This window comes from Zalophus californianus, chromosome 5, assembly GCF_009762305.2.
Source record: "Zalophus californianus isolate mZalCal1 chromosome 5, mZalCal1.pri.v2, whole genome shotgun sequence".
Lineage (NCBI taxonomy): Eukaryota > Metazoa > Chordata > Mammalia > Carnivora > Otariidae > Zalophus > Zalophus californianus.
The window spans coordinates 150,570,911-150,589,223 of NC_045599.1; positions in this window are offsets into that span (position 1 = coordinate 150,570,911).

Genomic DNA, 18,313 nt, shown 5'->3' on the forward strand with positions numbered 1-18,313 from the left:
AAACGTTTACTTCTATAATTAAAGGGGAGCAAAGAGAAGCAGAAACTAAATTTTGCTACACGGCTTATGGCAAGCCCCATATTTGGCTTGGCACAGGTGAGTGGTGTCTGAGAGCCCTGACCAAGTCCTGAAAGCATTCTACTGGAAAAAACAAATTTGAAAGGCCAGCTAAGTCCATATTTTTCTGAAATGTATTTGTAAAACAATTAGTTTTTCAGCGAGAAAACTGCTGTGATTTTCTGGAGCTTTTGTGCATAAGCCATATTTTCCCAGTGGAGGATCTGCCTTTGATCTCCAGTGGGTCCACAGCATCGGATGTTAATTTTTCACCTGGATCCAACTAAAGTGTGGTGCTCAGCTGATGGAAACTACGATGTTCACTTGAGCTAGTGTATCCAGAAAGTGGAGGGGAGGCTCATGAGGGAATGCACCATCTGTAAAACTCTATCTACTCATTTATAGGCTGCATCAATGAGCCAGGCATCACGAGCCACTTCCCAAGCCCAGGCCAGGTTATACGCAACTCGTCCTGTTCAACAGTTTGCGCTTGTGAATGCTCAGACTAAACACTGTGCTCCATAACTAAGCAGGCAGATACACACAACATGAATCTGTCAAATAATATAACTACCAGCCTATAGTCACCAATTTACAAAACAACAAAACAGCACTCGGCAGATTTCAGGGGAATAATTCATAAAGCACAGCCCTATTAAGATATGTGGCAAATTAAAAAAAAAAAGTCACTCGAGAACCATCAGTGGAACTGAGTCCTTTTGCGACTGGCTGTGGATTTGTCACAGAAAAGGTCCTCTGACCTAAGAGATCTGGGTGTGTCAGACACAGGAGCCTCAAGAACTGACAAATCTACCTTTATTTAGATGTTAGGAGATAACACAGGATGACTCAGATTGGTAAGGGCATTGTAGTCAGGGGCAATGAGATGTGGGTGAATCACCTTGTGTGGGTACTAACTCCAATTCACTCTCAAAATGGAACAGAAAATAAGATAGAGAGAGTTTGACTTGCTTTCTTCTTAACACAGTGGAATTTGCTGGAAGACACCATGGTGGTGCCCTGCTCTGTTGTCACATTTATCTGATTTGGGATGAAAATGGGACATGGATGAGATATTTATTTGATAAGTTGATGACTCAGTTTATCCCTTTTTACGAAATGATTTCACACAACTAACAAAAATATGTTCAATGTAACAAGAGAAAACAATGCTTAAAATTGATGAATGAGGAGAAACCAGAAAACAAAAGAGGAAGGTGGATTAGATAAGAGTGCCCCCCCCACCCATCACCCCCTGTAGAAGAATTATCCATCTTTTAATTTGGAAAAACAAAATAGGCTTCACTTACCAGCCTCCCCACAGTGGGAGCCCATTCCTCCTGCCACGTGTCCCCTGGACCTCCATGACTGCGTCTTTCTCCTCATGTCCTTCCCTTAAACTGATCCTGCATCTGTTGGATTCTCTGCGGCTGGTTGGGGGTCCCCAGGACCACCCTGAGGATAGGTGGCTCCTAGGAGGACTCACGCAACTCACAGTGAGTTTACTGCAGTGAAGGATGCAGAATAGAAGCAGCCAGGAGAAAAGACAGGGGGCAGTGTCCAGGGGAGGCCAGGAGCCATCTCCCAGCAACCCTGTGTGATGGCCACGTCAAGTGCTGTCGACCAGGAAAGTTCAGCGGAGCCTGGGGGCCAGGGTTCTTCCTGGGGATCAATCACATAGGCCTGAAGTGACTGACTGTTGAGGTTCTTCGTTCTTTGAATTTCTAGAATCCCTGTACCAGGCCTGACTTCAACCGAGCTGCGTCCTCACCATCCCCGTGTAGGAGGGGGCTTGCACTGGACAGCGGGTCACATTACAACAACGCTTGCATATTGTAGGCGGGGGAACCTGCAAACTTGCCTAAGTGTGTGTGGGGGGCATCTCGCATTGCTTTTCTAAATAATTTATAAGGCTTTGTACTTTCTCTACCTGGACCTCCCCATACTCACCTCCTGCTGTTTAATGTCCTAAAAACCACGCCCTCTATTTCTGCCTCTGCGGATGCATTCCGCTTACCATCCTGGTCTTCACCACTGTGATTGGGAAGAAACTTAACAGACGCATGCTTTTGAACACTGATATGTAATGTAGCTCAACAGTCAGTGTGTGGGATACAGTTACTTACTGGATTTTAGCCACGGTGGGAGGAGCTTCACTGCTGGAGCTGGACCCCGGGGACCGCACCCCGCCCATGGCCACTGTGAGAAATCTCAGTGATGTGAGGTCTCACCTGTGCGGCACCTCACATGGGGCCTCACTGGCCTCGTTTGTGGGTTTCTAGAAGCACCAGTTAGTTTCAGCTGCAAAAGGAATCAGGAGTGACTTAGGATACTTTCTCTGAGTTTGGGAGATTCTAATAGGCTTTGAAGTGTCTGCAGAAGAAATTGAGGAAGGATCAGTCCACACAATTGATTTCTGTCTTCCATTGGGTAGGTTTCTGTAACATCCTGAAAAGGAAAATACTATTTAGAGAGTAATAAGATGGGAAGATCCTGCCTGAGCTACTAGGAAGGAACAGGTATTTCGGAAGGAAAAGAGCAAAATGCAAGTAACAACTTTACTGTTGTTCTCAACAGTAAGGGTTATATAACACCTTTGTTTTCAAGGCTCATTGTAGTGTATTACCATTTTTCTCATAGGCTTTACAATGTCCCAAGGAGACAAAGACAAATATAATTATGTCTATATAATGGATGAGAAAACTGGAACATAGAATGTTCCATTTAAAAGTCCCTGATCAGCAATGAAAGTGAGAATCAAGGCCATATTTAGTCATTCCCAGAGCCCAAGAGTTATTCATTCAATAGCAAAACAGTTGGAGATCCCTCAGAGCCAAGGATTGCACTAGATGTGGAGGTGAGCAATGACTTTGATGCAGCCCAGCAAAAGATCCAAGCATGAAAATGATATGAAAAACTACAACATAATGTGTGCTGTAGTATCAACATGTGCACTAATTATTAGTTATTACTTCCATGGGAAAATTAGTAGAGTACCTACAATTTGGTAGATGCACTGTTGAGTGTGGGCCATAGAGTATAGCAAATGAAATATGTGCTCTTTGTCTTCCTGGACCTTGCAGTCTGGTGAAAAAGACATGTTAAAACACAAATACTCATCATACCATTCTCATACAATGCTCCTCATACAAAGGAGGAGCACAGGACATTGTGGGCAAGTTTATAGACGATCCCAGAGCTGGGGGAACTCAGGAGAGATTTGTTACTGCTGCTGATGGAACCACAACATTGATGTTAATATTGTTTTTTCCACCTTCTCAATATCAATTTATGAAATGGACCAAAAAAAGAACAGGACGATGAACTGGTATTAGAATACAAGCTACTGGGTGCCAGTCACCCCCTGGGTTGTCTTGGACACAGCTTTAGGGATGGGCCCTGAGGTTTCTGGGGTCTTTTCCAGCATTAACATCCCATTTGCTCTCTGAAAGTCTAGTTCTTGAACACTCAAGCATTTGAAAGGGATCTTATGAATCCAGTTGAGTCGTCTTTAACCTTATATCTCATATTGTCATATTGCCCCTACTAAACCCATAAGAGTGGTAGGATGATTATGGCGTGAAGCCTATAGAGATGAGCTCTCCAACCCAAAGGGCATCTGCTGCTTACAAAACAGTGTGGACACAAAGTGGCCACGTACGACTTTGTGTATTCTTTGAGTGTCTAGTAAAATAGCTAATTCTGTAAATAGAGTATTTCTGCCTTTATTTGTGATGTTAGAAGAGGACATGATTTCACGGGTCTGACAGCCAGTCTGAATACAGATGTCTGAAAAGTGAGCACACTGTAAGGAGAACCTACCACTTACTAGCGCATCATCCCTCATGCTATAGGAACTACCAGCCTGATTCTCATCCCTCCCTGAGTGCACTGTCCTACCGCAGACACCCTATTTACTCCAAAATTTGGAAGGCAATGCCACCGACAGGTAGGTGTTAACTGATGCACCATTAGACCAGCAGACCCTTAATGGTAATGTAAACATCACCGAGAAACGTCTTGGAGAGGAGGGTCACTCAAAAGACCCCAGACTACAGAATGGCATTGTCACACCTCCAGAATCATGCTTAGTTCTTTCCGATCCAGAACTATGATTAGTAACTGGACTTGAACATTTATTTAAAGTGTTGGAGTCCATCTTTATCTTGGCATATATATAAGATCAGACTTCACTCTTTCTATTGTTCTTACAGTGTTTCACACACGTTTTCTCTGTTGGTCTTTAATTAAGCTGCTTCCAGCAAAAATGGCTCAGTCCACTCAATGGGCATGACCCAGATCAGTGGTTCCCAGCCTTCAGCACAGAGCAGAAATCACCCAGAAGCTGCTGCAGAGACACAACTGTGGAGGCTCAGCCTAGAGTCTGGGATTTAGTAGGCCTGGCATGGGTCCTTGCTTCTCAGTGATGCTGATTCTACTGATCTGGGGACCACATAATTGGGAGGCACTCATCTAGACCACCTCCCACTTGATGTGGACTGTGTTACTAGTGAGGTCTTGTGGGAATCGTCCACTCTGCTGACTGCCACATGACCACCACCTATCAGACCGACCTTGTAACCCAATGGGAAATGTATTATAGGTGTGGAGGAGCACTACAGCATTAAAAATCATTCCCTTCCTTGTACTTAAATTTTAAATATCAAAGCAAAATAAAATAAAGGTCTTGTGTTTATGTCATTTACACTGATACAGTAGAAGCAGAATTAATATTCATTTGTGGGCGCAGATACCTCTCTTAACCAAACAGATGTTGTTGACTTTAGATTGACATGTTACTATTCTAAGTCACTGATAAATATCCCAAATTCATGATTTCTTTGAAAGAGTCTCATCTGAAATATTATTTTATTTTTGAAATTTTAAATAAGAAAAAACACTCAAATTTCTTGACCTGAATGGCTTTAATAAATCAACCACACACCCTATTCAAAAATGTGTGGACTCAAGAGCTAAGCGCTTGCATTGCAGAATAATGAAGTCACGTTAAAAACAATCATCTCCACCCATTTCACTCCTTCTTCTTAGTTTCCGCCTGAGCCTACAGGTGGCGTGCCAGAAGAATGGAACCAATTCCCAAGAGATATTCCAAACAAGTGAGGATCTTGGAGAAATAGCCGGTATAGCAAACAATTCCAGTTCAGGTCCCTCAGAGAGATGCATATCCATGCACAAGAAGAACACACACATGTTTCTCTTAAGTGTTTTTATACTTTGAAAATACTGCAGTAAAGCTTTCAAGGGACTATTTATATTTCTATTAATAATGATGATTGTACTTAATATTTGAATTAGTTGGTTGGCTTTATAGGTTCTTAATAACATGATCCATGAGAATAAAGTGAGTATTGAGACCCCACAAATGTGACATGTCATTTTTTATGGATGCTTTTAGAGATTCTGATTTTGAAGATGTCATTTATGTACTCATCATCTGTGTGTTCCAGGTTCTATTTTTTACAAGTTATGGAAAGCCCATCCCAGTCAATGTTTTCTTACTTGTTTCTTTACTTTCATTTTCCAGAAAATTAAACTGAGAAAGACAACTCCCTAGGAAGCTCTTTCCACTTTTCATTTGCTGAGAAACTTTCCATTTTATTGTCAACCATCAGATGGAACAACTTGATATCTGCAGAAGAAATAGAGAAAGAAAAGGATGGGTGCACTCTTGGAGAAATTTATAATATTGACAGAGGACAAAGAGAGTGCAGAGCCTTTCGACCACGGCTTTGTTTCTGCCATCTTTGACTAGAGGGTAGCATCGGGCTCGATGGTACAGAGGTGTTAGCAAGGAGGTTCTGCACCCCGTGAGAGGTGGAGCAGATGCTCCAGGAAAGTGCAAGACTTCAGCCCCACAAAAGTTATAATTCAGAGCCTGAGAATATGTGCTGATAGGATGGAGGAGTTACTTTTCCATGAGAAAATACTGAGTTGTGGGAGAGGAGCCAGATGAGTGGAGGAGGCAAATATTTTTCCAATTTCAAAATTGGAAAAAGGATAAATTCCAGAAACAGTGGGCCGATCACTTTGACAGTGACCACTGACAACAATGAATAAGTAATTATTACCAGTCCAGCGAGCACTGAAAAAGGAGTAGTCACGAGATCTAGTCCAATTAGATTCACAAAAGCAGCAAGTTTTTTCTTTCTGTTTAGTAAATTCACTTTGCCAGGTTCTGGTTACATAAAGATTAATGAAGAGCCATACTTGAATTTATGAAGCTCGTTCCATCCTTGCATCAGACAACATTTTAGATTTTGGGCTTCCTACTTCAGCCTGGCAGGTAGCTGTCCTTTTGATATTCTTGTGCACTTGAAGCCACAACTCACCAGGTCAGAATTGCCTTAACATTCTACTCAAAGAGGGCCACTAATTAATTGGTGTCAGTCAAAGGAGAAAACCCAAAAATACAGACGATTGTGTCCTGTTCTTTATCATGTGTTAAATGCCCCCAAAAACATGCTTGTAAGATTTGCACATGACCTAAAAGGTCAAGGGGGGGTTTGTTGATGTAACAGGTGACAGAATTGAGCTTCAGAATTACTCAGAACAAAGGAATTGGGACCAGAAGGAATGGCAAAGGGCAATATAATATTTCTAGGAATTTATGGGTAGTTGTTCACAAGATGGCCAGCAATCAGAGCTCCATACTTTTTTCCATACTTTTGTGAGATTAAAGCTCACAAAACCTGAGTGTGAACTTACAGAAGTGCGGTGTTTTGATTTGAGGGGTTAGTGGGGAGAGTGTCTGGCCAGGTGGTTGTGGCCGCTCCCATCCAGAGCAGCATGGCTCTTGTCTTCCTCACACCCACAGAGGATGTGTGCTGTGGAGGACCTGACGATGGGTGGGAGGCCAGGGCCCGAGGAGCAGCCCTTGCTGCAGGTCCTGTAGCAGCCAGAACCTGAGAATGAGAATGAGCGGGGCGATGGGGGGTGGTGCTCGCTGTGCCACAGGTCAGCACAGGCACACGATGATGCATTTCAACAGGAATCGGATCATGGCTTTGCTCTAAGGAATGCGCACCTGCAGAACACCCCGATGAAGTGGGGAAGCCACTTGTCCCCAAATGTATTCAGGTCAAGGCTGGAAATTATGTAGAGTGGATCCTGCATGGAGGCAGGGGGCAGGACTGGACCAGCTGATGGGAGGCCCTTCCAGCTCTAAGATTCCTCCTTCCCATGATCCAGCTGGCCAGAGGTTCAAGGCTCTCTCCAGCACGGGTGCACGCATGCACGCATGCACTCACGTACACACACACACACACACACACATTACTCAGAAAGAGCCCAACCTGAAGGAAGTGAGGCATGCCCAGGTCCAGTCCCCGGCCTGTGACTGTGGGATCTTTACCGAAAGTCTAATGCTTTCCAGAGACCAGCCAGCAACACGGCATCTTGTCTGTGGTGTTTTCCACTCACACTTGTTGTCGCTGCCACAAGAACTAGTTGGGTATAAGAAGCTCGCTGTCAGGTTTTAATTAGACTTTAGTTTCATTATGGCTTTCCCCTCTTTGCTTCTATTTGTTTCCTATGGCAGCACTTGGGATGCTGAAGTAATGCTTGTCCCATGTCCAGCTTCTGAATTAGGATAGCATGGGTCTGAAAAGCCGATGAAAATGTCTGTGGACATTTCAATTATCGAAGGAACTATATATTGTGATGGATGATTTTTTTAATTGCTTCCACAAGAAAGGAACAACATTTTTTTTTCTGGATAAAGCAAAAAATATAATAGAAGGGAAATGTAGTAGATGAAACTTTGAAGGTTAATGGAAGGAGACACTGAACTCATTGTCTTTCTGTCTTCCTTTATAAAGTGAAATGAACAGTCATGAGACATTTTAAAAAGTATGAAGTAGTATCAAGAACTAATGATGTAATGTATGGTGATTAACATAACAATAAAAAATAAAAAACGTATGAAGTAGTAATGATAACAATCTTTTATTAAACATGGTATAATTTAGTAATTGGCAATAATAAACCCAGAAATCATCCCGCACTCTACGTCTGAGGAATAAACTTGCAAACTACATCAGAATTCTATGTTTACTCTGTTTTCACAGGGGAACACTACGAGAGAACAAAGCTGCATGACTTGCTGGTGCCCTCATCTCTTTAGAATGTGACCTGGCCCCAAACCTGGTAGTCACCTCAGCCATATCCTTCATTCCTTCATGTGTGCACCCATTCGGTAATCCATTCATTGCTTTTATATGTGAGTCTTATAATGTGCATTTCTTCTCATGGCTTTTCTGGTTTTGTTGGTGTGGCTGACGGTCCATATATCCTGGGGCTCTGCATCTTTAAGCCTCAGAGAAGAAGCTTTCCAAGAACACAAACAGCAAGAGGGTTCCTTCAGATGGAGCATGACAAGATGGAGGCCTTGTCTACAGGGCTGGGGTCATGTGGGTGAACCTGAGGAGTGTTGGTGAGGGATGCAGGCTGTACATCCTCGAGGGCTCACTGTAAACACTCTGGTCCCTGTTTATAGAGCTAAGAGTAGAAGGGAAAGTGGACCCTTGCTGTCCAGGGTGGGGGGGCACACTGTGGTACATTCAACAGCATGTCCACTATTTGCTATGAAAACCACACACTCTTAAAATATCAAGAAAACATCCTAAAGAAGGTTCCAATTAGATGGATATTTTTACTTAGGTTTATTGGTACTGGGGGAGCATAACATAAGTCCCAGACCAACTGCAATTATGCAGAGTGGGTGTCAGCCAAGGAAATTTAAGAAGATGCAAACATTTAATCCCCAATATTAGAAATGTGCTCTTTATGCAAACCTCCTTTGAACTAAACTGTAAAACATTTGGAAGAAAGAGAGTTGAACACATTGTAACAGACCCATTTATGCAGATGATCTGGAATGGAGATAAAGCAGGGGTCGCCGAGGGTCTAGATGTAGAAACAAGACATCTTATAAAGAAAAGAATTGCTCCTGTCAATGTGATATCAGCATGACTTAGAAGAAGGACAGCCTACTTCTTACAGTGCAAAGCAGAAGTTATTAAACACTTGCTTGGTTTCATCAGTCTCATGAATTTTATGTGCAGCTTTTTTTTTTTTTTGACTGCACTTTTGCTTAATGCCAAACAGGCAATCTGATCAAGAATGACAATGGTAAGTGATAAAAAAGGCGAGGTTCTGCAGAATGTAAGTGTTGGAGTAGCCCCTTGTCAGTCAGCCCCAGAGCGTAGGAAATGGAATTGAGATGTATTGCCCTTAGAGAAGGCGCACATTTGGAAGTGGCTGTCTATCCTGGGTAGGTCACGCAGCAGTCTCCACCCTAGGTCCCTCAGGAGCTACAGGGCCTGGAACTAGCATCCCTCTTTTCTTCTATAGTCATCCATTGACTGCTTTCGCCTCTCCTAGCTTTTGCTTCTGCTGTGCCTTCCACCAGGGGCACCTTTCCCACTGCCTGGAGGAAGATGCCCTTACTTCAGCTTCTAACTCAAATGTCACTTCTTCTGTGAAGTTTTCTTGGACTCTGCCTCCCAGTTGTGAGTAGAAGCAGTTTCTCTAGGTGTTGAGAGACACGCTGTGTGTGGTCCTGCCCTCTGGCCGATGTTAGCAGGGTGCTTCGTATCATTTCATGAAATGTATTGAAGCCGGGCTCTTATCCTCTGACCTTTGTGGATTTAGAATCTAGCTCCAGGTTTGGCCCATAATGATTTTTCAAATAGTCTTTGTGGCTGTGTGAGCACATTGCAGATTCTGTTGTGTGTCTGCTGTCCAGCCAGTAGAATGGGCTACCGGGGCCTCCCATATTCAGGAATCTTTCTCCCATTCCCTATTGCTCCTGGAGAAGGTGACCCTGGCTGATGTCCTGCTGGAGTCTCCTGGAGGCCATGGCGGACAGGCATGGCCACATGGCCACATGCCGCTCCTCGTCCTAACCTCTACAGGTGATCCAAGGGCTAGGAGAAGGAACGGGGCCTTGCTCCCGGCAGGGGGGAGGCCATGCACTCTCAGGGCCAAGCAGGGGTGTATTCGATCCCAGGGTCAAATGTTCAGGGAAGTAAATCAATGCTGAATTAAATGCATGTTTTCTGAGAACTTGCACGGTTTGTGGCTGCCGAACAACCACTGTACTTGGATGTCCTATTCTCAACAATGTCCAATGGCCACCGCTCCCCGGGGCTGGAACGCATCAGGGCGAAGGCTGCCAGGAAGCCGCCTGAGCAGCTGTGCTCCGGGAGTGACGGCTGGGTGTTAGGTGTCATGTGCACGAGTTGCCTCTCATCTCATTATACAGGTGTAGTGACAGGTGTAGCAACTAGCCGAGGCAGAGGTGTACCTGCACGTACAGGTGTAGGTAAGAAGCTGAGCTGAAATGTCTGCAGAGATCGAAACCCCTGCCCCCCATTCAAAGCTCCCCTAAGTGGAGCATTCACAGGGATGCAACCATCAGCTGAATTCCAGTGGCATCACCCACAAATCAGGCGCTCTCTGGGGGACATTGGATGACCAGGAAACTGTCACTAAGGGGTGTGGAGGGAAACATTTTCCCAGGCAAATGATCCAAGCTGGGTGCATAAACATAGTTCCTCTCATTACCGTAAAAGCTACACTTCAAAAGGTGTTATATGTGTTTCCAGCTAATCCTTAAAGTAAGCATTTACTAGGAGGGATTGGGATTAATTATCAGCTTCTGCCTACTCGGCTATTTTCCCAGCATTACCTGACTTCCTCCCCAGGCATCTTCTGGTGGTGTTTATTTTTATTTGTTAACAGTTGGTGGAATTGATGGATCAAACACTCTTACTCTGGTAGTTTAATATGATAGAAGTTAAAATACTCTTGGAGTCATGAATTTTGGATGGTTTCTGAAATAAGAGGCTAAAGGAGATGCTATTTCTCTTTGGCCCATAACTTTTTTTTAAGGATTTATTTATTTATGAGAGCAAGAGAGAGAGCATGAGCAGGAGGGGCAGAGGCAGAGGGAGAAGGACTCTGAAGCAGATTCCAAAATGAGTGCAGGGTCCGACGCAGGGCTTGATCCCACAACCGCAAGGTCGTGACCTGAGCCGAAACCAAGAGTTGGACACTTAACTGACTGAGCCACCCAGGCGTCTCTCAATTGTTTTTAATAATATGAATTTTTGGTAACTTGAAGTAGTCTTTGAAAACATAGGCCATCCTTCCTGAGAAACTGGAGGATGAGGTATATAAAACCTGCTTTTAATTCTAAAGCAGACATTGACGTTTTCAAAGATGAGCTTTATCCTTATCAAACATTATACAATTAGAAGAAAAGTATATGAGTTTTCTTTTGCTGCATAACAAATGGCCAGAAATTCAGCAGCTCCCAAACCTACCATTTATCAGCTCATAATTTTTTAGGTTGGAAGTCGACACTGTGTGGCTGGATTCTCTCCTCATGGTCCTACTAGGCTAAAGTCGAGGGGTCAGCTGTACTGTGTGCCTGTCTGGAATCCCTGGGGAAGAATTCACTTCCAAACTTACTTAAATTGTTGGAGAATTTGGCTCAGTGTGTCTGTAGGAGGGAGGTTTCTATTTCCTCATTGGTGGTCAGCTGGGATGCCACCTCAGCTTCTTGAAACTATCCACATTCCTTGCCAGGTGACACCCTCCTTCTTCAGATCCAAAAATGGAAGACTTCTCTCCCATCAAATGCCTCTCATTCCTTGAAATCTCTCTCTCTTTTTTTTTAAAGATTTTATTTATTTATTTGACAGAGAGAGAGAGAGAGAGAGCGAGAGCAGGAACACAAGCAAGGGGAGTGGGAGAGGGAGAAGCAGGCTTCCCGCGGAGCAGGAAGCCCGACGCGGGGCTCGATCCCAGGACCCTGGGACCGTGACCTGAGCTGAAGGGAGACGCTTAACGACTGAGTCACCCAGGCGCCCCCTTGAAATCTCTTCTGTCAGGAACAGAAGGTTTACCTGATTATGCCCAACCCCTAGAGTCAACTGACTTGGGACCTTAATTGCATATTAAAAAATTCCTTCACAGCAGTAATCATATTGATGTTTTGTTGGATAACTGGGTGAAGATGTTCAGACGCCAGGCAGTGGAAGGCTGGGGACCATCTCAGTTTTGCTTACCACAAAGAAGAAAACATGAGCACTGAATTTAGACACTTCTGAATCCTTTCCTTCAGTGGACATCTACTGAGTATCTTCCACATTTGACCACACACAGTCCATGAGGAAGAGTTCTCGTGAGCTTAGTTCACAATATTGCAGGAGCAAAAGACATGTAAGGACGTGATGATTAAATGGTGTATGGCTATCCTCAACTTCAGTATACACCATTAAGTGTTCAATACCAGTTTAACAGAAACAGGAATAGTATGAAACACATTTAAAAAGTTAAACCATGGGGCACCTGGCTCAGTCGGTTAAGCATCCGACTCTTGATTTCAGTTCAGATCTTGATCTCAGGGTCATGAGTTTGAGCCCCAAGTTGAGCTCCATGCTGGATGTGGAGCCTACCTAAAAAAAAAAAAAAAGAAAGAAAAGTTAAACCAAAAGGATTTGATAATTAATAGGAAAAACAATGGGGGATCTGTGGTTTCTGGCAATTAACGGGGAGCCAATGTCTAGAAACTGAGCCAGGGACTAGGAAGGGAGATATAGATTAAGGGATAGATTTGGGGGAAAATAACGAAGCCTAAATTGGCAGCTTAAAGTACCAAGAAGACATTCAGGAAGATTTTCTGAGGGGTGTCTTAGCCCCCAGGAGAGATATGGCCTGTGGGCTGTTGGTGCCATTACTCTGAAGTAAAGATGGAACCATGAACATAGTTAAGCCAACTTACCTGGGTGGCGGGGGGGGGGGCGGTATATAGAAAAATAGCAACACTCAAGGATGATATTTTGGACAACACTAGCATTTTTCTCTAGACTTAAATATTCACAGATGTTTGGTTTATCTTCTAACTAGAAATTTCCTTTAGCTCATGTCAGCACGATGTTGCTTTTTCATTTTCCCAGCTTCCCCCAGGTAGTCAATTTAGTGAGTGGCCTTCGGTAGCTGCTCAGGGGCTGTTTGTTGATGAGTTAATGATAGACTTGTAAATCAGAGTCCCCCAGATGGTTGCTTATGCCTGACAACTGTGCCAAGTCCTTAGGCCAGATGAGATAATATATTGTAAACTCACAAGTGCTCTAATAATACACATTATTACAAATAGCAGAGGCAAATGTAAATAGCCCAGACAAAATTATAAAAGGAGGGAGGATCTGAGTCCCCCAGGGCTTTACTAGTTCAGGCACCAGTTTACCATCAGTGTAAGCCTGGGGAACTCACGCCAACTTAGTGGTGGGGAGGGGGTGCTACAGACCTGGGTGGGGGAAGTCAGGAAGAATCACTGCCCCATAAACAAGAGCTCTTTGGATAGACTTTCATTTCCTCTTCTTGGAAAACCAGCAGGAATGCTCCTGGTTTGAACAGGAATTTTCAAACAAAGTAGACTTCGCATGAGATCCTAGAATTATTTTGTCTCTAAGGAATCCCCCATTATTGTCAGTAACCCAAACTCAAGTTTAAAAGAAGATTCTCAGAGTGTTTCTCTGAGTCTTCCAGGCTTGGGACTTTGTGCCCTGTGAACTGTGTGCTTTTCCTCATGCAAGTCACAACCTCCATGTCCAGCTCCATGAAAAGAAATGTGGGAGCCAGTTCCCCCTGAGAATGGCTTTCTGACTGGCTTCTCTCTTTTCCTCATGCCTGCCACCTGCCCGGTTTCCCATCTCCTGGTGCTTTCATCTTGTACCTTTAGTGTCTGACCGCGGGGCTTCACCAGCTCTCTGTTGGTTCTCACAAAACAGGTAATCCATCAGCTAAAGACTTAACATGGTCCTTGCCTATTTGTCTCCTTTGGTTTCATTTTTAATCGCATCACGATTTTATGGATTGCTCAAGTCCTTCTAAGTAGTTTAAGCTTCAAGCTGGGGAGCATCCTTGAATCTGAAGATAGGATTCAAGAGGTCTCGGGTGAGAAAAGAGGGGGGGCTGGAGGCAGGAGCTAACCATGTTGGACAAGGTATGATTCATATTCGCTGTCTACTGAATTAAAACTTGAAATATTTTGGATGGTCTATATACTTGTAAAATAATTTAGTGCAATGATTACTGTATGCATTTATGTTAAGATTTTCATGCTTAGTTCTACATTAATGAATGTTTATGTTCTTATGAATACTCTGATTTATTTTATTTTTTTTTAAAGATTTTATTTATTTATTTAACAGAGACACAGCGAGAGAGGAAACACGAGCAGGGGGAGTGGGAGAGGGAGAGCAGGCTTCCCGTGGAGCAGGGAGCCCGATGTGGGGCTCGATCCCAGGACCCTGAGATCATGACCAGAGCTGAAGGCAGACGCTTAATGACTGAGCCACCCAGGCGCCCCACGAATACTCTGATTTAAATGGGATAACTCAAGCACCCAACTCTTGCCCAGTGGAGAATACAAATTGTCTGCAAAGAGATATGGCTTTTTAGATCTATCCACTCTGTTCAGAAGACAAGGAAAACTCTTCCTTTTATTTCATTGTTGGACCTGTAACCAACTATTGATACTTCCATTCCAATTTCTTTTTTTTTCATTCCAATTTCTTCTAACTCTCTCTCGCTACTGTAATCACCAGAGGTGAGGCACTCACTACTTTGTGTCTGGTTGTCACTGAATTAAGGACAGAACCAACCCACAGGGAAGAAGACTTAATTATAGTGCAAAATAATGGCAAGGGATGGACAGAAGACCTAATTTAGGTTATAAGACCTAATTTATCCCTGTCTCCTCCCTCCCGCCCTCCTTCCCTCCTTCCTTCCCTCCTTCCTTCCTTCCCTCCTTCCTTCCCTCCCTCCTTCCTTCCTTCCTTCCTTCCTTCCTTCCCTCCTTCCTTCCCTCCCTCCTTCCTTCCTTCCTTCCTTCCTTCCTTCCTTCCTTCCTTCCTTCCTTCCTTCCTTCCTTCCTTCCCTCATAGACACATACTGAGCATATATCATGTTCCAGTCACTGATCTCAGAGATAAACAGTAAAATCCTCGTGCTCAAAGGCAGGGATGATAAAACACTGTCACAAGGGTCATGGTAGAAAAAAGGAGGACTACCCACTTGGCATGTGTGTGGGACCCTAGGGAAGGCTTCCTGGAAGTAGATTCACCATCGAAGCTGAGAGTTAAAAGTTGGGTGGCTGGTGAGCAACGAAGGTGGAGGATTTTGCTCCAAGTCCTGGAAGAGGCAGAAGCATAGGAATTCTCAGAAGAGAATACAGAACACTTGAGAGAACATACACCTCTCAGGATGACTTGAGAACTGGATTCAAGAGAAAGAGCTAGAACAGAGAGCTATGGGGGTGGTGCAGAGACTGCATGTGAGAGAGCATGCCAGGAATGAACTACTCTAGAGTTCCGTAGATATCAAGACATCCAGATGACTCGGTGTGATACTAATTTAGGACACGCTTTGCCTTGGCTCTGGATCACCTTGCAAACTTTTTTTTTTTTTTTCTAACTATTCCAATAAAACTGCATTCCCACATTGGGGAACTATTTGCACCTACCTGCTTACTTCCTTTCAAATTTCAGCCAAGGGAAGGGAGCTGTGCATCTACTGAAAGTAAGACAGAAGTTCTCAAGATGGTCAATGAGTTAGTTGTTTCTCTGTCCCATAACAGGAAGACTTCCTCCTCCAAGTGTTGGTTCTAAGTATTGCTGGGAGACTAGTTTGAATTCTGTCTCAGTGGTGTGGGGTGTGGTGCGGAGAGCAATATAAATAGATAAAACTGGACCCATATTTATTATCAGGGCTCAGTATTTCAGCACATTTATGTTAACTCTTATATCACTCTGTGGAGTGTGGTTTATCATACTGAATTCTTGCATGAGGTAATCGAGACTCCTGGAGATGAGGGTGATTAGCTCCTAGTCAGTCCGTAGGCAAATGTTCGCATCCTTACACCAAAGCCCAGATTCTCCCCCTCATTCTGTCCTGACTCTAGAGGAGCATAAGACCATTATTTGACAGGTTCCTTGGGTCAATGTACAGGTCTGGTATTTCAAAACTGGCAAACTGCTTTTCAGAATTTGAGTGATGAGACAACTCTCCTCTGGGGTGGCTGACTGTCAGGCTGGGCGGATGGTCTGCCCATCCTGCAGAGCCCTGACAAGCGGGGAAACAGGTACTGCTTACAAAGCCATTTAGACTAGAACCAGTCTGCTAGTTATTAAGTGTCTGGAAGCTATTTCCCAGTTTTTAAGTAGCCAGGATTTGCTGCTAATATAGTCAGAGTCAGCATTACACTCACTGCTCATAAATGACTTGTTTAGAAGGAAGCAAGACACGTTGTGACTTGGCGGCCTTCTATTCTTTGGAGATAAGGTAAAAGTTCCTAGTAACGAAACACAAAAACAAACACATTGCAATTATTTAACATATGTTACAAGTAAATAATTGGAGAATGCACATCTGCCTTCTTTTTCCCTGCCTTTTATTATTTCCTTTGAACTAACATGTTCCCCCAGCTGCCAAACACATGTTTTTTGGGCAATAGAGGAGCGGAGCCGGGTTCCCTACTGCCCCCTGCCTGGCGCCGTGGTGCCCAGAGGATGAGATCACACTCTCACTCTGCCCATGGGTGACAAAGGTCCTGGAGTGCACCAGCCACGGGTCTGGTTCAAGAAATCCTGGCTTGTTATTTTACCTCCGCGCTGAAGTGAGAGGTGCCTTTCCCGGACAGGCCCCCAGTGTAGCCATCTAGTGGCAGAGTTTCTGCTCTCCTGAGAGTCAGCCCCCGGCCATGTTGGGGTCAAGCTGCCCGTGGGTGGAAGTGTGTGCTCTAGAATGGGGCAGCAGAATGTGAATATGGCTCCATCTCATTGCTCTGCCTGGAAAGTCTGACCCAGCCTTTCTGCGTCTCGGCTGTCCTGTGGAATTGACCTCTTGGGGTGTTTGAAGGGATTCGCAGAATTAATTACATAAACCCTGAGCCATGGTAAGCATTAGAGAGACGTTTGCTGTGATGATGATGGTGGTGGTTTATAGTGGCCATGGTGTAGATTAGGTTGGGTAGAAAACTCTTAGCAAACAGAAGGATTAGAGGTATAGTAATTAACAGCTCCAGTAGAACAGACACAAAGGTATAAAGATGGATGTCAAGTCACTTTTATTATTTATTTATTATTTTTACTTTTGTTTAATACTTCCTTTAACAAATAAATGGATTGCATGTGACTAAAGAGTTGGGATAAACCTTGCAAGAAATGTAAAATATCATCTTTTCACTTGTTACCTCATTTTGGAAGGAAAATGTTTTATTAATTAAACTTAGCTTAGTTAAAAATGACATGCTGTGATTCAGTTTATAAAAAAATAAACCATTTCTGTTACAACAATCCAACCCAAGTTTTCCATGAGTCTCTTTTACTTAGGGGATTAAATATGTAACATTGTTTTTTGTCCTGTCTGGAGCACTCTGCTTGAAACAGTAGGGTACTTTGGTTACATTGAATTCACCAATATAATACATGATTATTAACTAAAATTCAGGTTCAGATTGCCTTATTTTTACCCCATGTCCTTCCTCTCGTTGGGGTTTCATCCTAGATACCGATTTATATTTAATAGGCATGTCTCCTTAAGCTCCTCTTGGCTGTGATAGTTACTCCCTCTTTCCTTGGTTTTGATGACCTTGACAGTTTCGAGGAGTTCTGGTTAGGTACTTTGTAGAACGTGCACTAAATGAGTTTGTCTGATGTTTTTCCATGATTAGGCTGAAATTATGGGATCTGGGGAGGAAGGCTCTCAGATGGGGCACCCTTTTCATTTAACCGTACCCAGGGGACATCCCAGCCACATGCCTTATCATTGTTGACGCTGACCTTGCTTTCCTGGCTGAGGGAACGTTTGCCAGCTTCTCCACTGAAAAGTCACTCTTTTTCTTCCTTTGCATACTGTTCCGTTTGGAAGGAAGTCACTCTGTGAGGCACACACTACGTAGTGGAGTATTGTACTTCATGAGTGCAGTATTGTCTTTGTCTGGATTGCTATACTAAAACACTATAGACTGAGCAGTTTGTAAACAACAGAAATTTATTTGTCATGGTTGTGAATGCTTGGGAGCCCCAGATCAAGTTGCTGGCAACTTCACTGTCTGGGGGGAGCCTGGTTCAGAGATGGCCATCTTCTTGTTCTGCCCTCACATGGTAGATGGGACACGGGAATTCTCTGGGGTCTCTTTTATTAGGGCATTGATCCAATTAAT